The sequence below is a fragment of the Capsicum annuum genome, chromosome 4, assembly GCF_002878395.1.
Source record: "Capsicum annuum cultivar UCD-10X-F1 chromosome 4, UCD10Xv1.1, whole genome shotgun sequence".
Classification (NCBI taxonomy): domain Eukaryota; kingdom Viridiplantae; phylum Streptophyta; class Magnoliopsida; order Solanales; family Solanaceae; genus Capsicum; species Capsicum annuum.
Genome location: NC_061114.1, coordinates 106339324 through 106362187, shown reverse-complemented (window position 1 = coordinate 106362187; position 22864 = coordinate 106339324). Strand labels below are relative to the sequence as shown.

At 35.6% G+C, this 22864-nt stretch overlaps 1 long non-coding RNA gene across 1 annotated transcript; it reads left to right on the top strand.

Annotated features, from left to right (window-relative positions):
• The first annotated feature begins 3728 nt into the window (after positions 1-3728).
• On the top strand, positions 3729-14373 carry LOC124897871. Its single transcript, XR_007054817.1, has 3 exons — positions 3729-3874; positions 4062-4119; positions 14066-14373. It is a non-coding gene; the product is annotated as an uncharacterized LOC124897871 (long non-coding RNA).
• Positions 14374-22864: the final 8491 nt, after the last annotated feature.

Below are 22864 nucleotides of genomic sequence, written 5' to 3'. Positions count from 1 at the left end.
ACATATTATAAAACCTAATATTGAAAAATATTAAACCTATTAGAGAAATCTCTTCCTAAACAAAGACTCTTTAAAGACTACATTGTGGATGCTTATTGTGTTATGGTATGAGAAGGGGGTCATCTATTTATAGTGTTCAAAAATCTTTCGTGTAAGAAAGAGGTTTACCAAATATGAAAAAATTTTATTTTTCTTTCAGGAAAAATAAAAGTAATTATGGTATTATTTTTATTTTTCTTCTAAGAAAAATAAAATTTAAACTTGGTAAGAAAATCAGGGAAAAACCCTAACAACACGGATGCGACATTGAAAGTGAAGAATCCGTGCAACTTAGTTGGCAAATGCCACCTGGAGAAGATATTATCGGCAAGATCGCCAAAAAAAAAAAAGAGATAGGATAAAGAAGATAAAGAGTTTTACTTAATACACACTAACTATTTAAAGCTGAAACAGTGAAAAGCACATTTTCATATTAGTTACAATCCTAAAATGTTATTCAATAGATAATCTAAGGGATCAGTGAAGCTGAACATATGGAAGCAAATTTGTCAAAATATCAATTATAAAATATGAATTCCACATTGAGGATAGTTTAAAAGACTTTGCAACACTCTCTTTATTGAAAAGAGAACACCTAGAAACCGAGAGCTGATACTGCATATACAAATTGATACAACAAAAATAACTACAATTTATACTTCTATATAAGAGTGAAACCAAGTAGATTAATCTAAAGAACAACAAAGACCAAGTGACCAGCATTACCACGATGAAAAGAATTTATTCTTGAAAAAAAGGTAATAAGAGATAGATTTTGTAACTTAGATGGACCTTTATCATGGAGCACCAGACTTTCATAGGATTATATATGAGTACACTTTGAAAATAAAAAGAAATATAGTTGTAAAATCCGCAAAAAATTTACTTTCAGAGTTGGTCAGATAAGAAAAGTTAAAAAATTTATAAGTTGCAAATGTCAACTTATACATCTACAAGTTGATTATATCCTGCTACTTCACGATTTTCAATTGAATTATTGAATGTCTCAAAAAGCACTTTACTCATCTGAATTAGATCAAAAAGAAAATCCAATATAGAAACCTTCTCAGTGAAACACTGACACCAGGAAAAATCAGCACAATATTCCATACTCATACTTGATTTTCTAAGTCATATATACATTGTCTAACACCTATCCGGCACCAAAAATTTCAGCTCATTTCACAAAATATAGAAAATTCCAAAAGACTATCAACCCATTCTAGAAACTGTCCATGTTAAATCCTCTTGTTAATCTATAGCCATATATTATTGAAATTTCAGAATAGTTTAATAAATTATTTTGACTTGAGGTGCATCATAACAAAATCCCAACATACAAAATTTTAGTTAATAATAAACTTGCTAAAAGAAGGAAAAGTAACTAAGGGGAAAAAACAAAGTATTCCTCCATTATTTTCACTTGAAAGCTATTCAAAGACTAACAATCTTAAATAAAGAAAAGAAAAAAGAATCAAGTACAATTTCAGTTAAGGGACTTGGTGCACTAAAAATCCAGCTATGCGTGGGTGCGAGAAAGGACCGGATCACAAGTGAGCTGCACTGGAAGAAGCATCAAGGAGAATGGGTCTTGTACATCCACCCACGCGGACTCTGATTTTTCATATTGAACAAGGATAATGTCTCCTCAATTACAGTGGCTAACTTATTTCCAAAATCGTTTGAAAAGAAAATATAGCACAATTAACCACAACATCAGTCTGCTCATTCACATTATAAAGCTTGGTATCTTCTATTTATACATAAACACTTCTATAGAGGAAAGGTGGGAGATAGAAATGAAAGTAGTACCTGTATATGTCCTCGTTTGTTTTCTCTTCAACCTCTCCTCAGTCGCTGAATTGTATTGGGTTACTGAATTTCACCTTCTTGAAATTCCATTTTTGATAGTCAGGTCGAAGGTAAATGAATTTCTTGCTTGGGCAATAAAAAAGTCTATGAGTGGCTAAAGTCGCATAAGGATAACTTATTATTCACAAACATCAAATATATAGAATACATATAGCGTTATCAAATTTTCATGACGTCATTTTCTATTATTTATAGATTAAAGATGGGCGCGGGGGGGGGGGGGGGGGCAGTACAAGGAAAAAAATGATAACCATAGTTCAAGAAAGACTTTAATGTTCGATTATTACGGGCAATGTCTTTAATTTTATTTATTCTTGGATTTCTTAGGCTTAATCAAAAATACAAATATGCGCAAGGTGAAGAAAGTGGAAAAATACATTGACCATAAGCGGTAAGTTTTGGACATTGTTTGTTAAGCCTTGTTATATCACAAAGTGATTGTGTTTTATATTCCATGTTTGACTGTATACACCTGTATAATATTAGGAACAAATTAAATGGTAATATTATAATAATTAAAGAACTTTATGCAACAGTTGACACAAGCAGATATAAAAAAATGATCGCACCTCAAGTAATTAATTAAATTGAATTAGTGATCGATTTCTAGGTTTCATCATAAACCTAATTGGTGTTAGCAATTAAGTAAATCATTACTTCTAATTGTATCTACTATTTTCTTATTATAGATGTGGACATAAAAAAATAAAAGAAATATGTCAAAACGTAAGCAAGATTTTCGACACTCCATCTTGCTTGCTCATTCACATGTTGTCCCTCGATGGTCTTAACTAGTAAGCTTTCATCTATAATTTGATTTCTCTTCAGTGTTTTTAGCACTTGCTACTGCTACTTTTTAATCTTTCTGCTATGTTTTGCAAACAAGATCATAAAGGTTGATAAGAAAATCAATTTTAAGATAAAAATGATATATATACACTGAAACTATCTATAAGAAAACTCTTTTTATTTATGGGTAATATATTTCTTTCAAGATAAATGGAACAAAATATTGTACTGCCAGAGATAAAACACAAACAAAATAGGAAATTATTTTTCCTCTTGGAACTACATTTGTTTTTTTTTTTTTTTGGCATTAACTGGTATTAGTTTATTCTTTAAAGTACAAAGAAGCTGCTCAAAAGGCCAAGTCATGAGCAAAAATTTTTTTTCTCTTTCTAATATCTTTCATTTTTTACGTGCAACTTCTTGCTCTTGGTTTCTTAGGTTGCTGCTCTTACAAATTTTGATTACCACTTAACTTCTACATATCTTAAGTTTTGATAATTGTTTTGTATGTGTTTCTTCCTCTAATTTTTGATTATGAGAAATGAGAGGTCTACTTAGTTTAATGTTATAAATCAAGGTTGGAAAAGTTCAAGAGAGAAATAAAAATCTTTTTTGTGTGTGCACCCCTTTTTAGGATTTCCCAACTTTTTGCTCCCTTAGTGACTCCAATCCAAAACCTTAGAGTCGGAGGTAAGAAGTAGTTACCACCCAAACGAACCCTCTTGTCAAGTGAAAATTTATTGCTGAATCTGTTTTAATTCAATTCATCTTTGTCTGCTTGCACTGTGGGAATATAGTATTTCAGTATGACTAAATATAATAATTGTGTACTCTTATGATTAAAAATTCTTTTGAAGCATATATTTATAACATGTCTTTTTATATATAATTTATATACCGTATCTTGTAAGAATTTACCAATATCATCATGTTTTTTTACTATGTGTTCCTCTATGCTGTTCGACCAGTTTGTCGACCCATGTGCTTTCAACGGTCCTTTTTTATTTGGTTTATCTCCAGTCTTTCATGTCTTTGTTGTTTTCTTATTGTCTCTGTTCTATCACATCTCTGCTGTTTTCATAATTTCTTTTTTTACTTTTCTAATTTGTTAGGTTGTTCACCGTGTTCCCAACAACAACTTCTTGATCTTCTATTTCTCAAGCAACTTGTCAAGGTAAGGATAATACATGCTTCTTCTGTTTCATTTCTGCTTTCAAATTTGGAAGAAAGTTTTTTATTTCCTCAAAAAAAATATAGATCTTTATTTTGAATTCTATTTTTGATATTTTGATCAAAGTTCACACTTATAAAGAGCAGAAATTAGAATACAACAAGATCTTAATTTCGTTTCCTTGTTATAGTTGATTCGGCACAAGTTTATTTAAATAAAGCATGCAGTGGCTTATTGAAATTTAAAAGGTATTGCTCGACTTTAATTTTCTTTTGCCTCCCTGTTATTGACTAATTTTTCAAGATCACAACTGTAACAGAATACATAATCACTGCAACACAGTAAAAAATTGCTGCCAAAACAATGAACTACATAAAGATGAGTTTATTACTAATTCTTTTGGCGTGATGTATAAGGTATAATAATTTCGGGATAAAATGAAGATTATTTTATCCCGCATTTGGTTGGAGATACAACTTAATTCGGGATTATTTGTTTCACTATTTATGCCATAATGATTGGATAAGTTATCCCATATACATGATGAGATAACTAATCTCGAGATAGCTAATCTCAAAATTAATTATCTCGAGATAACTCTTTCCCAACCAAACAACTGTGTGATTGAACATGTGTATCTGATAAGTTATCCCATATACATAGTGGGGGGACTAATCTCGATATAGAGAATCTCAAAATTAATTATCTCGAGATAACTCTTTCTCAATCAAATGACTGCGTGAACATGTGTACCTTACTACATTGCTCTTTATTCTGATGTATTGCTTCACATTATTGAAATGTTGCCCCAGTTACAGAAATACAAATTGCCTGAATCTTCAACACTTATGGTCCACTGAATAAACAAAGGTGATGGCCATGTTTTTAATAATTTTATTTCTCAGGTAATTCAGTGATACTCTGAACCTCTGTAACTCCCCACGAGTACACTCTGGGCGCCACATGGTGCTTATAGTCCCAAAGGACTACAAGCTAACCCATGAGCTGGTACTTACTGTGTGCACTGAATAATACAATAACATATACGGAAGAACAACTGATAAGCCATAAGGTTTTAGCAACTGAAAATAATACTGAATCATGAATCTAGAAAACAACTATCTGAAAATGATAAGATAAAGATAAACTGACTGACTATCTGAAATGTCCAAAAGCCTCTAAACTGAGTGAATATGAGTTGATGGGACTGGCCCTAACTAAATCCAACTAACTACTGAGCTAAAATCATGAAATAAAATAGTCTGTCCTCAAAATATGAGGACTCACCACTGCTACAACTGATAGTATGGAAAGTCTATACACAATCCGAGAACTAGGTATCCGAACCTATGATATGATACATCATAGCGCAAGAAAAGAGTACGCGATCAGTACTTTGGATGTACTGGTATGCTAAATGAGGTAGGCTGATATGCATAGTTTTATGAACATGAATAATAACTTTCTGATATATAACATAAAGTATAGAATCGAGTGCATAGAATCTGTAAATACTAGGTATACATGAAATTTATAAATACTGAGAATGCATAAAATCTGCAAGTACAGCGGATGCATGACCAAGCATATAACATGTTCTGAATATAATCTGTAAATACTAAAATATTGAAATCTGATAACTGAATCATTGATATCTGTATGCTATGGTCAAGCAACCGAAACTAAATTACTGAACTAATTAATGTATTGAGACTGTGGGAGGTATCATCTGACCGATATGCCCCGATTTGAGCTAATCAGGGTCCAACGTATAATCCTAGTTGAAAGGGTGTCAGTACCATGCCAAGGGTACTAACGCTAGCTGTGTAGATCCATTATACTGATGTAATGTCCCGAAGGACTAAGAATATCAAGCTTAAACTGATGGGTGACCTCGCCAAGCCTAATATGACGAGTGACTTGTAATACCCCGTACATTTTCTAGCTAGAATCCATACCTAGGATGTTAAGGGATAGCTTCCAAGATGAATATTATTTAATTTGTGTGGAATTCTTTAGATTTGAACTTTCCAAGGCGTAGCAAATCGAATAATCTTTCCAACGATATAAGATTCGCCTAAATCTGATAACCGGGTAAGAAGTTATGGCTATTTTAAGTTCCAGTCGCAAAACACCATCATTTGGACCATTAGTGCATCGTGGAGCAGTGTGAATTCCTAATTGTCAATTTCCAGTGTCCCTCTGTGATATTGGCACATTGTGGAGAGAGCCAAATTCCCAATTGTCCAATTCCAGTGAAAGACCGCGATATTGGCGAGTCGCGCCAAGTGTCCAGGTCCCATCCAAGGTGGCAACGCAAAACCACCGCATCGCACCACCAAGCATTTTCCCAGTTTGCATTTTCTAGTGGCTTGGTGCGATAGTGGTGCATCACGCTAAGGTAAAAAATTGGGACCCAGTTTATTTTTCAATTTCGTTTAGGAGTTAAAGGGGGTATTTTAGACTTTTCCCAACCCCCAACCTATCCAAACACATGATTAAAGCCTTTTAGAAGCATTACATGCTATAATTCTAAGTTTCATAAAAATTACACTCATCCAAAACTCTAGGCTTTAACATTCATCTCCAAGAAACTCAAGATTCCACCATCCTTTTTCCAAATTATTTGAAGATTTAAGATCCCTAGACCAAGAGCTTCAAGAATCTTCATTCAAGAGTATAAAAAGCATCTCAAAAATCAAGCTTATTCATTTAGTTCATCATCTAAGGTATGTGGGGTTTGAATAAGGACAATCCATTCGTCTTTATGCCCAAAAAGCTTGATTTTTATTAAAGATTGCATGATTTGCAAGTTAGGGTTGTTACCCAATTCTTATTATTTTGTTTATGAAATTATCATGTTATTTAGGGCTTCAAATGCAAGATATTTACATATATCCATGTTTGAAATCCTAAGATTCATATTATGAGTTATTTTCCACTATCTTGGTTGAGATTGTTGAAAACTTTTAACATGGCTATTGAGCATGAAGTTTAAATATGATTTTGATGCATTAAAATTGTATATTTTGAGTCCTAAGAACAAGTGATGAATTTATAAGGAGATTATGATCTTAGGTTTTATTGACAAGTTTGATGAGTGTTTTTAAGATCAAATATTGATCTTTTGATCCTAAGTTAAGACAAGGAATCCACATTTTTTTTTACATAGTTTGAGATTTAATGAAGAAAAGCATAATCAGTTTTAATTATAAACCCTTATGCTATTTTAAGGTGGATTTTCTAGAATTTCTGAGCGTAAGTATGGGAGAAGTATTTAGCAACGAGTTGGGTATGATTCCAAGGTCTCATGCCCCAGAACTACGTGCCACCATAGGACTAAAATTATTCCCACTTCTATGTGGATGACTAAGATTGTGATCACTCAAGTTAACGTTTTATTCTGATGGCAAGGGTTGAACAGCTCTCCCCAATATGGGCAAGACGTTGGACTCCATGTCAGCTCACATGGTATATGTTGGTTAGAAAAAACTCCCAAGCCCAAAGTCCCTAATTCCCAAAGTCTGTAAGTCCCAAAGCTTCTAACTTTCTAAAGAAAAGAATGATAGAAAAGCTTTTATAACACTAAGTGTTATGACTCACTAGATTTACGAGTATGATTGGTTATATATGATTTTCTATTTCAATATTTTGGATAATCAAGCTTATGTGAGTCATATACATCCAAATGCATTTACTTTCTAATTATGATAATGTTTACTTATGCATTACACCCCCATATTCTCAGTACATCCTTAAAGTGTTGATCCACATATATGTCTATGTGCTACATTATCTTATAATGTAGGTTCAGGTGCTCCATATAACAACGTGAGTAGTTCGAGCATCTTTACTATGCTCTCACAGTTGGTGAGTCCTCATTATTTGAGTGCCTACTTCTTCAGATTTCCATCTTTTATAGTATTTAAGTTATCATTTTCAGTTTAGTCTGGGTCAGTTGGGGGTCTGTTCCAATGGCTCTCTAGTTCTTTATTAGTATTAGAGGCTTATCGGACTACGAGTTTATTTACAAACGTTCAGTATTTTTTGTTAGACATTATCTACAGTTTATTCAGTTCAGTTTTGGTGTAATATAGTATTATTTTTCGATTAGATGATCTTGAAGTAAGGTCCAGACTTAGTAGCAATCTCAAAGGGTTAGCTTGAGGCTACTTATAGCCTTGAGCACCGTGTGACATCTTGAGATTAGATTTTGCGGCGTTACAAACTTGGTATTAGAGCCTAAGGTTTAGGGAGTCCTAGGGAGTCAGACAAGCCGCGTTACATAGAGTCTTGATCATTAGTGTGAAGCGCGCCATATCTATAAGCAAGAGGCTATGGAGTGTTTTAGGGAAATCCTCTCATTCTTTCATAATCCATCATGCTTACAACTGTATCTATTTGCTATTAACTCATGCTCTTTTATGACAAAATATTCCTCCTTGCAGAGCTAATGCCCGTAGAAATGATAACCAACCACCTCAGCCTGCAGATCCTTTGAATAAGAATGTGTCACGTGCAGAGTTTTGAGCAGTTTTTCAGGCGCTATCCCAAGCTATGACTGCTAATGTTCAAGTTAATCGTCAGGTTGTAGTCCTACCTCAGCAAGATTGGGATTTAGCTGCAGTCAAAATTCGAGACTTTATGCAAATGAACCCACCAAAATTCTTTAGGTCAAAAGCAGGAAAGAACCCACAACTGTATCTTGATGAGGTGAATAAGATCACCCAGGTAATGCATATTCATAAAGAAGAGAGTGTAGAATTGACATCCTATAGGCTGAAGTATATTGCTTATGATTGGGTAGTGATGTGGAAGTAGAGTAGAGGGAAAAATGCAGCTTCCATGACTTGGCAGACGTTTCAGGATGCCTTCTTAGACAAATTCTTCCTACTTGAGATGAGGGAAGCTAAGATAGAAGAGTTTATGAACCTAAGGCAGGGCTCTATTAGAGTGAAAAAGTATTGCCTCAATTTCAACTAGTTGTCTAAGTATGCCCCAGATCAGATGGTTGACCCTAGGTCAAGCATAAGTAAGTGTATGACCGGTATGTCTAGATTGGTAGTTAAGGAGTGTAGAACTGCTATGATCAATAGAGACATGGATATTTCTAGATTGATGATGCATTCTTATTACATTGAGATAGAAAAGATGAAGGAAAGAGAGAGAGTAAATAAGAGGGCTAGAACAAGGCAGTTTGAGTATGATCAGACTAGATCCCATGGGGGAATCGCCTATAGTTTTAGAACTATTTTTCTATGCCAGCGCTGTCTTTAGCTAGTGCTCTCACTCCTAGATGTAGGCAGGAGCAGTGAGGTAAGTCTTCTATGTCCAGATCCCAGAATTGTATGAGTGGTAAGGACAATTATCATCTATGTTCTAAGTGTGGTAGAACACATCCCAGTGAGTGTTTGGCTGAGCAGAAGGGTTGTTTTGGTTACGGTAAGTTGGGACATAGAATTAGAGAGTGTCCGTATGATAAGCATGGAAACAGATATGTTCATCCTCATACTCAGGCTACCAGTGCACCAGCCCCTGTAGTTCGCCCAGTCCCTCCTCAGGGTGCCTTATCCAGTACCGATGGCCGACAGCACCAGAATCGATTCTATGCTCTATCATCTCGCCAGGAGCTGAAAAATTCACCAAATGCTATTATTGGTATGCTTTGTGTTTTTTATTTTGATATGTATGTGTTGTTAGACCCCAGATCGAGTTTCTCTTATGTGACCCTATTAGTTGTTGTGAATTTAGATATAAGTTCTAAAAAGATTCTCGAGCCTTTCTTAGTTTTTACTTTAATAGGTAAGTCAGTTGTTGCCAAATGGATTTACAAAAAGTGTCCTATCACTGCTCTTCATAGAGTCATGTTAGAAGACTTGATAGAGTTAGACATTGTTGATTTTGATCTTATTCTTGGTATGGATTGGCTCCATTCCTGTTATTCTTCTATATATTATTGTACCCAAGTGGTGAAGTTTCATCAACTTAAAGTTAGGGAATGTGATGTTCCAAAGACTTCTTTTAGAACCCGTTATGGTCATTTTGAGTTTTTAGTCATGTCTTTTGGGCTAACCAATGCTCCAGCAACTTTCATGGACCTCATGAATCGAGTGATTAAGTAGTACCTAGATATGTGTGTCATAGTATTCATAGATGATATCCTTGTGTACTCCTGTAGTGAGGATGACCATGCAAACCATCTTAAAATTGTCTTACAAACTCTTAGAGATCATCAATTGTTCGCCAAGTGCAACAAGTATGAATTTTGGCTAAGGTCAGTAGCCTTTCTCAGTCATATTATTTTCATCGATGGCCTTAGAGTTGATCCCCAAAATACAGAAGTTATAAGAAATTGGCTTAGATCTATCTCTCCATCAGACATTAGGAGTTTCTTTGGTCTAACTGGCTATTACCGCCGTTTTGTTGAAGGTTTCTCGTCTATTGCATCTTCTATGTCTAGATTGACCCAAAAAAGTTAAGTTCCAATGGTCAAATTCCTGCGAGAAGAGTTTTCAGGAGTTGAAGACTCGACTCACTTCGGCCCCAGTGTTAGCATTACCTGATGGTACTGATGGTTTTGTGGTGTATTGTGATGCCTCTAGAGTTGGTTTGGGTTGTGTGTTGATTTAGAGAGGTAAGATCATAGCGTATGCCTCTAGAAAGTTGAAGCCTCATGAAAATAATTATCCAACCCATGATTTGGAGTTAGCTGCTTTGGTTTTTGCTTTGAAAATCTTGAGACATTATCTGTATGTTGTACATGTTGATATGTTCATGGACCACAAAAGCTTGCAGTATGTTTTTACTCAGAGAGAGTTGAATCTTCATCAAAGGAGATGGTTGGAGTTGCTAAAAAATTATGATATGAGCGTGTTGTATCATTCGGGAAAGGCCAACATAGTGGCAGACGCCCTTAGTAGATTGTCTATGGACAGTGTTTCTCATGTAGAGAAAGATAAGAAAGAATTAGCTTAAGAAGTTAATCGTTTGGCTAGATTGGATGTTAGGTTGGTTGATTCAGCTGAAGGTAACGTTTGGGTTTAGAGTAGTTTTGAGTCTTCCCAAGTTTCAGAAATGAAGGAGAAACAAGACATGGATTCTAATTTGGTCAAACTGAAAGAGCCAGTTAAAGGGATAAAGGGAGAGGTTTTCTCCAAGGGGGAGATAACGTGTTAAGATACCAAGGTAGATTATGTGTTCCTTGTATAGATGATCTGAGATAGAGAATTATGGATGAAGAGAATGGCGCATGTTATTCTATTCATCCCTGTGCTACCAAGATGTACCGCGATTTGCAGGAAATTTATTGGTGGAGTGGTATGAAGAAAGATATAGTAGAGTTTGTAGAAAAGCTTGAAACTTGTCAACAAGTTAAGGTAGAGCACCAAAGACCTGGTGGTACGTTGCAAGATTTAAGTATCCCCACTTGGAAGTGGGAAAAGGTGAATATGGATTTTATGACTGGTTTACCCTAATCGCGTCATCATCATGATTCGATATGGGTTATTATAGACAGATTAACTAGGTCAGCGCATTTCTTGCCAGTTCACACATCTTATACAACTAAACACTATGCTAAGTTGTACATCTGAGAGTTAGTCAGATTGCATGGAGTTCCCTTGTCTATTATCTTGGGTAGAGGTACTTAGTTTACTTTATAGTTTTGGAGAGCCTTTCAGAAGGGTCTTATTACCCAAATCCATCTTAGTTCAGCTTTCCACCCTCAGATAGATGGTCAAGCAGAGAGGACCATACAAACTCTAGAGAATATGTTGAGGACGTGTACTCTTGATTTCAAAGATAGTTGGTATGTGCATTTTCCATTGATTGAGTTTGCTTATAATAACAGTTACCATTCTAACATTCAGATGGCCCCGTTTGAGGCTCCATATGGGAGGAGATGTAGGTCACCCATAGGTTGGTTTAAAGTGGGTGAGGCTGCTTTGCTTAGGCCTGATGCAGTGTTTGAAGCTATGGAGAAAGTCAAGTTGATTAGAGAAAGATTGAAAACAGCCCAGAGTCATCAGAAATCGTATGCGGATGTGAGAAGGAGAGATCTTGAGTTTGAAGTTGGTGATTTAGTGTATTTGAAGATTTCACCCATGAAAGGGGTAAAGAGATTTGGCAAGAAGGGGAAGCTCAGTACCTGATATGTTTGTCCTTTCAACATTTTGAGTCGTGTTGGGAAAGTAAATTATGAGATTGAGTTGTCCGCAGATTTGTCAACAGTTTATCCTGTATTCCACGTCTCCATGCTTAAGAAGAGCATTGGTCACTCAACCATTGTAGTTCCTTTAGAAAACTCAGATATTCAGAATAGTTTTTCTTATGAAGAGATTCTAATTAAGATTTTAGATCATCAGATCCGTAGACTAAGGAATAAAGAAGTTCCCTTGGTTAAAGTTCTTTGGTGAAATCAGTCGATTGAGGGCGCTACTTGGGAATAAGAAACAGATATGCGAGCCAAGTACCCTCACCTTTTCTCTGCAAACTCAGATCTAGCCGAAGGTAATACTCTTCCTTGATTCAGTTCCTTTCTAATCAGATATTCAGCAATATAGATGACCTCATGTAAGTTCATGCACTCACCGAGTTACTCAGAAGCTCAAAATGATTTAGATTCAGTTGCTTAGTTTATTTTAGTTGTTCATGCTATCTTATATTCTCAGATTCCTTAGAAATTTTAGCTTAACTAAACACATTCGAGGACGAATATTTCTAAGGGGGAGATATTGTAATACCCCATACCTTTTCTAGCTAGAATCCGTCCCTAGGATGTTAAGAGATAGCTTCCAAGATGAATATTATTTAATTTGTGTGGAATCTTTAGATTTGAACTTTCCATAGCATAGGAAATCGAATAAGCTTTCCAACGATATAAGATTCACCTAAATCCAATAACCGGGTAAGAAGTTATGTATATTTTAAGTTCCAGTCGTAAAATACTATCACTTGGACCCTTAGCGTGTCGCGGAGTAGTGTTAATTCCTAATTGTTAATTTCTAGTGGCCCTTCAAGATATTTGCATGTCGCGGAGAGAGCTAAATTCCCAATTATCCGATTCCAGTGAAGGACCGCGCTATTAACATGTCGCACCAAGTGTCCAGGTGCTATCCAAGGTGGAAACGCGATACCACCGCATCATGCCACCAAGTATTTTCCCAATTGGCATTTTTCAATGGCTATGCGCGATAGTGGCGCATCGCACCAAGGCTAAAAATCAAGACCCCTGTTTATTTTTCCAGTTTCATTTAGGAGTTAAATGGGGTATTTTGGACTTTTTCCAAACCCCCAATCTGTCCAAACACATGATTAAATCCTTTTAGAAGCATTATATGCTAAGTTTCATCAAAATTACTCTCATCCAAAACCCTAGGCTTCAACATTCATCTCCAAGGAACTCAAGATTCCACCATCCTTTTTCCAGATTGTTTCAAGATTTAAGATCCCTAAACCAATAGCTTCAAGAATCTTCATTCAAGAGTACAAATATCATCTAAAAAATCAAGCTTATTCATTTTGTTCATAATCTAAGGTATGTGGGGTTAAAATAAGGACAATCCTTTCGTCCTTATGCCCAAAAAACTTGATTTTTATTAAAGATTACATGATTTGCAAGTTAGAGTTGTTACCCAATTCTTATTATTTTGTTTATGAAATTATCATGTTGCTTAAGGCTTCAAATGCAAAAGATTTACATATATCCATGTTTGAAATCATGAGATTCATATTATGAGTTATTTTCAACTATCTTGGTTAAGATTGTTGAAATCTTTTAAGATGACTGTTAAGCATGAAGTTTAAATATGATTTTGATGCATTAAAGTTGTATATTTTGTGTCCTAAGTACAAGTGATTAATTTATAAGGAGATTATAAGACTAGGTGTCTATGTGATTAATTTTGGAGTCTCTAAGTCCTAAATTTTCTAAGTTTCAAAAGAAAAAAAATGATAGAAAAGATTTTATAAGACTAGGTGTTATGACTCACTAGATTTATAAGTATGATTGGTTATACATGATTTTCTATTTTGATATTTTGGATAATCAAGCTTATGTGAGCCATATACATCCATATGCATTTACTTTCTAATTATGATGATGTTTACTTATGCATTATAACCCCATATACTCAGTACATCCTCAAAGTGTTGATCAACATATATGTTTATGTGCTAAATTGTCTTATAATGTAGGTTCAGGTGCTTCGTATCAACAACATGAGTAGTTCGAGCATCTTTATCTACGCTCCCACAGTTGGTGAGTCCTCATGATTCGAAGGCCTACTTCTTCAGATTTCCATCTTACATAGTATTTGAGTTATCATTTTCAGTTTAGACTGAGTCAGTTGGGGGTCTGCCCCCATGTCTCTCTAGTTCTTTATTAGTAGTAGAGGCTTGTCGGACTACGAGTTTATTTATAGACTTTCAATATTTTTTGTTCAGAAATTATGTACAGTTTATTCAGTTTAGTTTTGGTATAATACAACATTGTTTCTTGATTAGATGATCTTGAAGTAAGGTTCAGACTTAGTAGAAGGCTCAAAGGGTTGGCTTAAGGCTACTCGTAGCCTTGAGCACCATGTTACATCCAGGGATCAGATTTTGGGGCCTTACATGACTCCTCTTATCCTACGCCGGATACGTAGTTCTAGAGTACAAGGACTTCTACCAATGACTCTGCCTATCTGACGGGGAAGCCATCATCCCTGCACTCTCTCGGTGCTTAATCCTACTCCCAACTGAACTGACTTGGAATATTGGATTGTTCTAAGTTTAACTGATATCTGATAACTGGCTGAACTGATAATGCTCATAACACATTCTAAAACTATTCTGAAAATACTGAGACTAGGTAAGCAACTAAGTTTTTGGGTATTCATAACCCCCAGGACTCGATAGCAATAATAGTAAAATAGTACTTAAGCTTGGAGGACATAACATGGAAACAATTATTAAAAATTCATTCTTATAGGAATTTCATCAAACACTTGATATGCATGGTTTAAGCTAAACATGGAAATAGTATAAAACTTAAGAGTAATAGCTTCATTTCAACATCAAAAATACTTAATTATGATTTAATTCAGAAAATAGCAATAGTAAAACATGTGGAGTTTGATAACAACATCAGTTTCATGTAAGCATGGTATGCAATCAAGATTCATGGAGATTATTAATTGGAATCACAATTTAAATCATTATAACATTTAAAAGATCATAACTTTGTATTTAAATTGGATACTTGGGCTCCATGGGTGAAAGGAACCCATGGATGAACACTTAACATACCTGGATAATTGAATTCTTGAAGTTTCTTGGTAGTGTTCTTGAGATTTGTTCTTGATTCTTGAGGACTAGGGTTTTCTATTTGAGAGAGAACGTATTTGATTTGGGGAAAGTTTGAATAAATAATGACTAAATCGGCTTTTACGGATTAATTAACATGTTTTAGACTAATTAGGGTCGCTGAAAAATTACCCCTGGAAAGAATTAAAATTTTCGTTGCTGGAATTCCGATTTTTACCTTCGGCACGACATAGACAAGTAATTTCATCCCTCCCCAAAAATATTTCTCATTTTTTTATTTTATTTTAATCTATTTTATTTTATTTTATTTTATTCACCTTTCCATATATTTTTAGTCTAGTTGATAATTTCTCCCCAAAAAAGATAAAAAATGAGCAAGGCCATAACACTTTTTGACACCTCATCATGCCATGTAATATTAAAACACACACCTCACCCTCACAATCCACACTCCACCCACACATGCTACACCATATTCTCTATAAGCCACCAATAAAATACACCCACTTAGGATAATAAAAAAAAGAAAAGAAGAAAACAAAAAGAGAAGGGGAGCACCAAAAATAGAAAAAGGATTTTTTTCCATTTTTGAGGAATGGATACACACAGAGATTTGAAGGAACTCGATTTTTTTAGGGTATCTTTTTCTCCATAATAGACACAGTAACATACATATATGGATACCTTCCATGGTCACTCTCATGATACACCATAAACATACATACACAGAGACCATCTCCACTCATTAAATACATAAAAACATACGCATACACCATCATACACGAACACACAGTAGTTCACTTTCCTAAATCGCACACAAACATCCTCTTCCATCGAAAAACATACACACACACGCACAGTCTAGATCCGACAAGATTTCTTCACTTTTTGAATGCTATTTGAGCTCTCTGGAGCTTCGTCGTCTTAGTGCCTATTCGAATCTGTTGTTTTGTTCATTCTTGGATTGATTTTGGCAAGGTCATGCCAGAATGATACGGATTCTATTTTGGTTTTCTGGACGTAATCTTTGTTTCAGTTGTCTGTGGGTATTTGGACTTTTGTTCGACTTAAAATTTGGGGGTTGTTGATATTTTAAACTGATTTTAGTCAACTCGTGAATTTGGAGTTGAGGTTTTCTATCTGGGGTTCCAAGTTTGGATTTTGTTAAAATTAGTATCAATGAAATCGATTCTTCGAAGGTCCATCTCTTAACTCTACTCTTTTTATCTCGAAATTGGTTAATGTTGTGATTTTATGGTGTGATTTTGAATACTTTGAGCAAATGTTAATTGTTGTTGTGGATGATTTGTGTGCTTATTTTGAATCTTCGTTGGATGTATGTGTTTGATGTTGGTTTCAAATTTTGAAAAGTGATTTGATAATCAAAGCATGTGTTAATCATCGGTTGAGAATTAAAATTAGTCGTTCGGGGCAGAATTGAAATTGATAAAAGTGAAGGCATAATTTTTTTGGTTCATTGTTAGCGGTTTGATTCGAAATAAATATGAATGTTGTTGAACACGATAGTAGCATGATTAGGTCATTAAATTGATCGGCAAATTCCACATTTTGGGGTAGGCAACTCGTAGGTTTTTTAATTACCGAATGAGTAAATATTTGTGTTGAGTGATTTCTATATTTTATCGCATTTCATCTAATGTATTCATTCGCCGGGGAATACCCCGAGGTCACATTGTATTTATTCACTGGGGAATCCCTCGACGTATCATGTACTCGGAGGACGTTCGTGATGAAGGCCCGGCGCATTGGGTAAAGCATTGGAGCATAGTTTAGGAATAGTGTATGTTAGCATAGGTTTATATTTCCATATTTTTCTATTTAGGGACTGTATAATTAGACTGGACACTATACTTTGGATTTCTTTTTTTGTTTTTGTTTTTTTAATTGATTGTTTTATGTGTTTTTGTGTGGTTTATACATTTGTAATGCCAAAATAGCCGACAGGATCCACCAAGCAACCGTGGTCAAACCACGAGACCGAGGGGTGCCTAACACCTTCCCCTCGGTCAACAGAATTCCTTAGCTGGAATCTCTATTTGTAAACCAGTTTAAAGAGTCAAAATGTATTGAAAAGGATCTTCCAAAGGTGACTTAGAATAGCAAATTGTGCCAAGTGGTGACTCTGAGTTTTGATCGTTAAAAGTCCTTTTCGAAACAAATTCTTCATTTTGTCACCTAGTAGTAAAAACCCTTCAAACTTAAAATCATAATCTTTTTTATTATAAAAGAGGTGTGATAGCTCTGGCGACTCTGCTGGGGATATTTCTTAGAATTTGAGCTTATTTTTGGAGTGTTATCGGCTTAGTTTGACGTTATGGGTGTATAAATAGTTGGTTTGTGTTATTGTTTGTGTTATTGCTATCATTGTTGTGTGCTTACGTGCTCTTTATTTATAGTTTTTTTATGTATTACCGCTTTATATTTGGTAGCATTTGCATAACCTGAGTCAATTTTTTCTTCATAAAGTTCTGTAGTACATGCTGTGCACACGACCTATTGTTGAGTTACCCTTATTTTAGGAGGGGGAGTTGTCGCTAGTATGGAGTAGGTGGACAATCAAAGCAGCCATTATCGACCATACGCTCCCCCGAACATCCTTATTAGTGAATCCCAGCATAGGTCAGCTTTTAGGTCATACTTATCTACATCATATTGAGACCTAGCGGGACCCACTTGGTCGTTTATTTTTAGAGTTATTTATGACTTTCATTCTTCATAACTCCCCAAAAAAGATCAAACAAAAAGAGTTTTACCTTTTTGCACTCATTTTCTCAAAAAAAAAAATACATAAAAAAAGATTTTTCTTTTGTTTCTTTAGTAATCATTTATAATGCGAAAACTCTAAAACTATTTTTTAGGAGCTTTTTATAAAAGAAAATTTAGAATTACGTAGACATTTTGTACATTTCATATAATAAAAATACCAAAAAGATTCTTCTTTCTTAGTTGTTGGTGTCATTTTTTTATGTGATGTGTCAAAATAAGAAACCCTAAAAAAAGATTTTATTGACATTTTTCCGCGTCTGTCTTTTTTTGTGTCTTTTAAATTAGGGTTCTGTCGGGTCTTTAATCCTTAATTGTCCAATCTGAATGAACTACGCATACCTGATTCTTATCCCTCGGGGCGGGATACATAGGCAACCCTTGGTGGGTCCAGTAATCTTTTAGTTTGGTCGTTGTTTTAGTCCTTGTCTCGGGTCACTTTTCTCTTAGTTTTGTGTTTCCAATCCTAGCCAAACAGGCTGACTTCATTAGTAAGGCTATTAAGTGGATTTGAGTTGTAAGTCGGCCTTTCCCTCCATTTCATACGACATTTTCCCTATGTTAGAAACTAGAGGGTTGGGAGTTCTTTTTCTTTTATTTAAATTTAAGTTGTAAGTATGGTTTATTAATACAAGATGGATCTTTCCACAAATTCTAGAGTCCGGATGGTTGGCAAGGTGCCTAAAATGTTAATCAAATGGTGGGGCACATTTAACCATGTCGAACAATAGGAATTGATAAAGAAGTTAAGCACTTTCACTTCCCTCCTAGACCTTGCGCCCCGCCCAGACCTGATCGAGGCTATATCAACTTTTTGGGATCCAAGTTTTTTGGTGTTTAGGTTTGTAAATTGGGAAATGACGTCTACTCTAGCAGAGGTATTTAGTTTCTTTAGTTTGCCTTACATTAAGAAAATGATGATTCAGGCATAGACTCATTCTCCTACATGGTTTCTTCATGGTTATGGTTTAAAGGCCAATAACCACTTGATGTGCCTTAACCAATCTTGGGTCTCTTTTGATTATTTGTATGCTCGGTTTGGACCTTCAGGCAGTTTTGATTGCTTTTGTGATGAGTTCTATACATCCAAGGAGAATTGGAAGAAACATCATCTAGAAGTCTTTACTCTCACCTTGTTGGGCATTTTTGTCTCCCCATTAGAAGAAAGACGGGTTAATACTCATTTGCAGACTGTAGTGATGTCCTTATTTCATAAAAATCTAGGGGAAACATTCACTCTCGTACCTATGATCTTGGCATAAATATATAAAGCTTTAACCGATGTAAAAGAGGGGATAAGATTCTTTGAGGGAAACAACCTGATATTGTAATTGTGGATGATGGAGCACTTACATGTGCTTTCTTTGATTAGGTCGGATATGGCCGATCATTGTATACCTGAGCGAGTGAAAGCCATGGAACATAGAATGCGCTTTGATAAGTTCTCGCTGCCAGTAAGGATCGATGCTTGGATTGAATTTCTTGAGTTAAGAACTAAGGGCAACATTTTATGGACCTATCTCTGGTTTCGTCCTAAAATATTGCTGTGTGGTTGTCGGGTGCAACTCCATTTAATTCTATTAGGGATCAATTACACCAGAATGTACTCTCTTTTTAGGGTAATGTGCTAGTTGGGTAGATTACAAGAAGTTCCACCTGTAATGGATCTTCTAAATGATGTTGAGAATTTTAAGGATCAAGCCATAGGTGAGAGTAAATACGAAGAATTCTGGGATCACACAACTAAGCTAGGTGTGGATATTCTTAAAGTAGGTTTGGATAATTCAGGGAAAACTTAAAGATATAGGGTCTGGCTTCAATCCATGCCTCGGGGTATCAGCAGGCCATTACCATTGCAACTTAGAGGGAGAATACAAGAAGAATGCATAGTTGACAACTGTCACGATGATAGTGCGGGGACCAAAGTAGAGGCACTGAGAGTTCAGTTATCAGGTTTGCTCACATCTGTGGAAGGGTGTCAGAACAGTCTTTTCAGGTGTACTCCCCATAAGGCAGGACTACGTGCCAAAATCTTCTTCCCAAATATCAAAGTGTCCTTGCAAGATATACTATAAAGTTTGAGTGGGAGAAAGAGAACTTCACTGACAATTCCATCTCATCCAGGGTTATCACACAACGCACCAATTTGAAGAAGCATTTCTTATCTTTTGTTTAGTTTGAGTCCTTTGTTTTTCTATCATTTTAGTATTGTGTCTTTGTCAGGTCAGTATCAAGTTTATTTTAATTTTGGAGTCTTTATTAGGAGTATTACATATGTTGTCATATTGGTCTAGAATGTTGTTCAGTCTTTGTTAATTAGTATTAAGGTTGTCTTAATTTTGAAGTCTGTTTAATTGTTTCTTTTATGAAAATGTAGTGATGTTGCATTGTTCTTTCTTTTGTTTGTTTTTCTTTTTTCGTAAAAAAAATTCACAAAATCAAAAAATAAAAAATCATCAATTTTGTGATATTTATGCATATGCCTCCCGAACTATGCAAGATCTGATTCATGTATAACATGATACGTAGGCAACCTACTTTTGGGTTTGATCTAATCATTTTTTTCTTTTTTTCCTCAATTTTCCTCTTTCATGGAAAAGCAAAAGCCATAAAGAATGAAAAAAACAAAGGAAATAGCGATAGAAGAAAAAAGAGAGAAAGAATACCTAGAGAAGAAAAGAGAAAAGAAAAGAGACTGATACAAAAGAAGATAGAATGCAAGGGAGAAAGAAGAAAAAAATACACGAGGTGTACTTGGCAGGAAAAAGCAAATGAGTGTAGAAGGACGATCGATATGATGTTAAAATAACTTCATTACCCTCAAAGGCTGGTAGAAATGCACATGAATCTAGGACAAATATACAAATATGATTTTCATACTTGTTGCATTACCTAATCCTAACGGGTTTTGTCCTTGATGAGCATGCTCTTTCTGATAAAAGTGGTAGCTTTGTAGCACTCTGGCTAGTCACCCTTACTTCACTAGATCAAAAGCGAAGCTTGCTATGGCTAACAAGGAGATAAAAAATTTGCTCATTGAGCCAGATCACGTTCCCAGGGAAGAGAGTTCAAAATACAATGATGAGGTATTGAGACTCAGACAATAATTAATAGATCTGCACAGAGCATAGGCTAGTGGCATGCCTCTTTCTCCACTCCTTGAAGATCTTGGGAATATCTCTAATTGCCCACCACTCTTGTAGGCGTAATTCTCTGCTCCCATTGAGTCACCTGATCACGCGCCAGGATTCACTCCACATCAATATTATCCTGGCACTTCTAGAGTGCCCTTGGTGGTTCCTCAACTGGGGATTACTGCCCATCTAGCACCACCGACTGTATCTGTATTTGTGGCTCTACCACTGTCTGAAGCTCCCACCTATGTTCTGGATATGACAATTATACTTCCCCAGTCTACCAGTGAACCAGTGCTTAAAATACCAGAAGATCAACACCATGCTCCCGAGCCTACCTTGAGGTTGAATGATCCTCACTATTATAATCAGTCTCCTGTATTTCACTTCGATACAGAAAAACCTATCACAATGAAAGAACAGAAAGGTATATCGTGGAAATTAAAGAGTTTGGAATAGGCCTTGAGAAACCTACAGGGAATCAGAGGTTATAAGATTGTTTCCTATAAAGATCTATGCATGTTCCCAGGCGTTAACCTTCCCCTTGGTTGTAAAATGCCCAATTTTGAAAAGTATGCTGGACACGGTGATCCTGTGGTGCATTTGAGACGTTATTGCAACCAACTGATAAGTGTAGAGGGGAAAGGAGAGTTACTCATGACTTACTTTGGTGAAAGTCTTTTCGGGGTGGCTTCAGAGTGGTTTGTTGACCAGAATATTGACAAATAGAATAATTGGGATGACCTAGCTAATGAGTTTGTACAATAATTCCAATATAATGTTGATCTGATTTCTGATAAAAAAATCCCTGACTAATATGAAGAAAAAGAGTACAGAAAGCTTCAGGGAATATGCGTTAAGGTGGCATGAATAGACTGCTAGGGTAAAACCTCTGATGAAGGAGAGTAAATTGGTAGAGTTCTTCATTCGGGCACAAGATGAGACTTATTTTCAACATCTGCTTCCGGAAATGGGTAAGTCGTTTATCAAAGTTCTCAAAATAGGTGAGATAATAGAAGAGGGTATAAAGACCGGATGAATCATGAGTTTTTCTGCATTAAAGGATACCACCCAAGCAATTTAGAGTGGTTCTAGAACTTTTAGAGGGAAAAAGAAGAAGGAGGATGTGGCGACTGTTGTAGCTGGACCCCCTTCCTATCCCAAAAGACCACCTTTCCCCTACCCCCAATCCCAAGTCCAAGTCTATGACCAAGCTCCATATATTTCCCCTATCACTACTACCCTTCGTAAAACCTACTATATTCCTTTCCACGACCCCCATACCCAGTATATAGTGCACAACCATATGCCCAAACCCCTTCTTACCCATATTAGAGTGCATAAGCTCCTCAAAATTGCCCTTCAGCTCCATAAAATTACCAAAACCCTACCAAATCTGGTTTTTAACCTAGGCCTGAGTTTAAGAAAAAAAAGTTATCGAAGAATAAATTCACACCTCTAGGGGAGTCATATGCTAGTTTGTTTGATAAGTTGAGAAAGACGAAGGTCTTGAGCCCAATTCAAGAAAGGCTTTTGAATCCACCTCTGAGAAATATTGATTATTATTTAATGTATGCATACTATTCAGACATACCAGGGCATGATAGCGAGAAATGATAGTATTTGAAAAGAGTCATCCAGGATCTAATCGATGCAAATCAAATTTTGATATAGGCCTCGGAGGTCCCAAACATCAACTAGAACTGTTGTTAGCCCATACTGAAACCAACATACTAGAATTGGTATATGGTTATAAGGAATCGTTGAT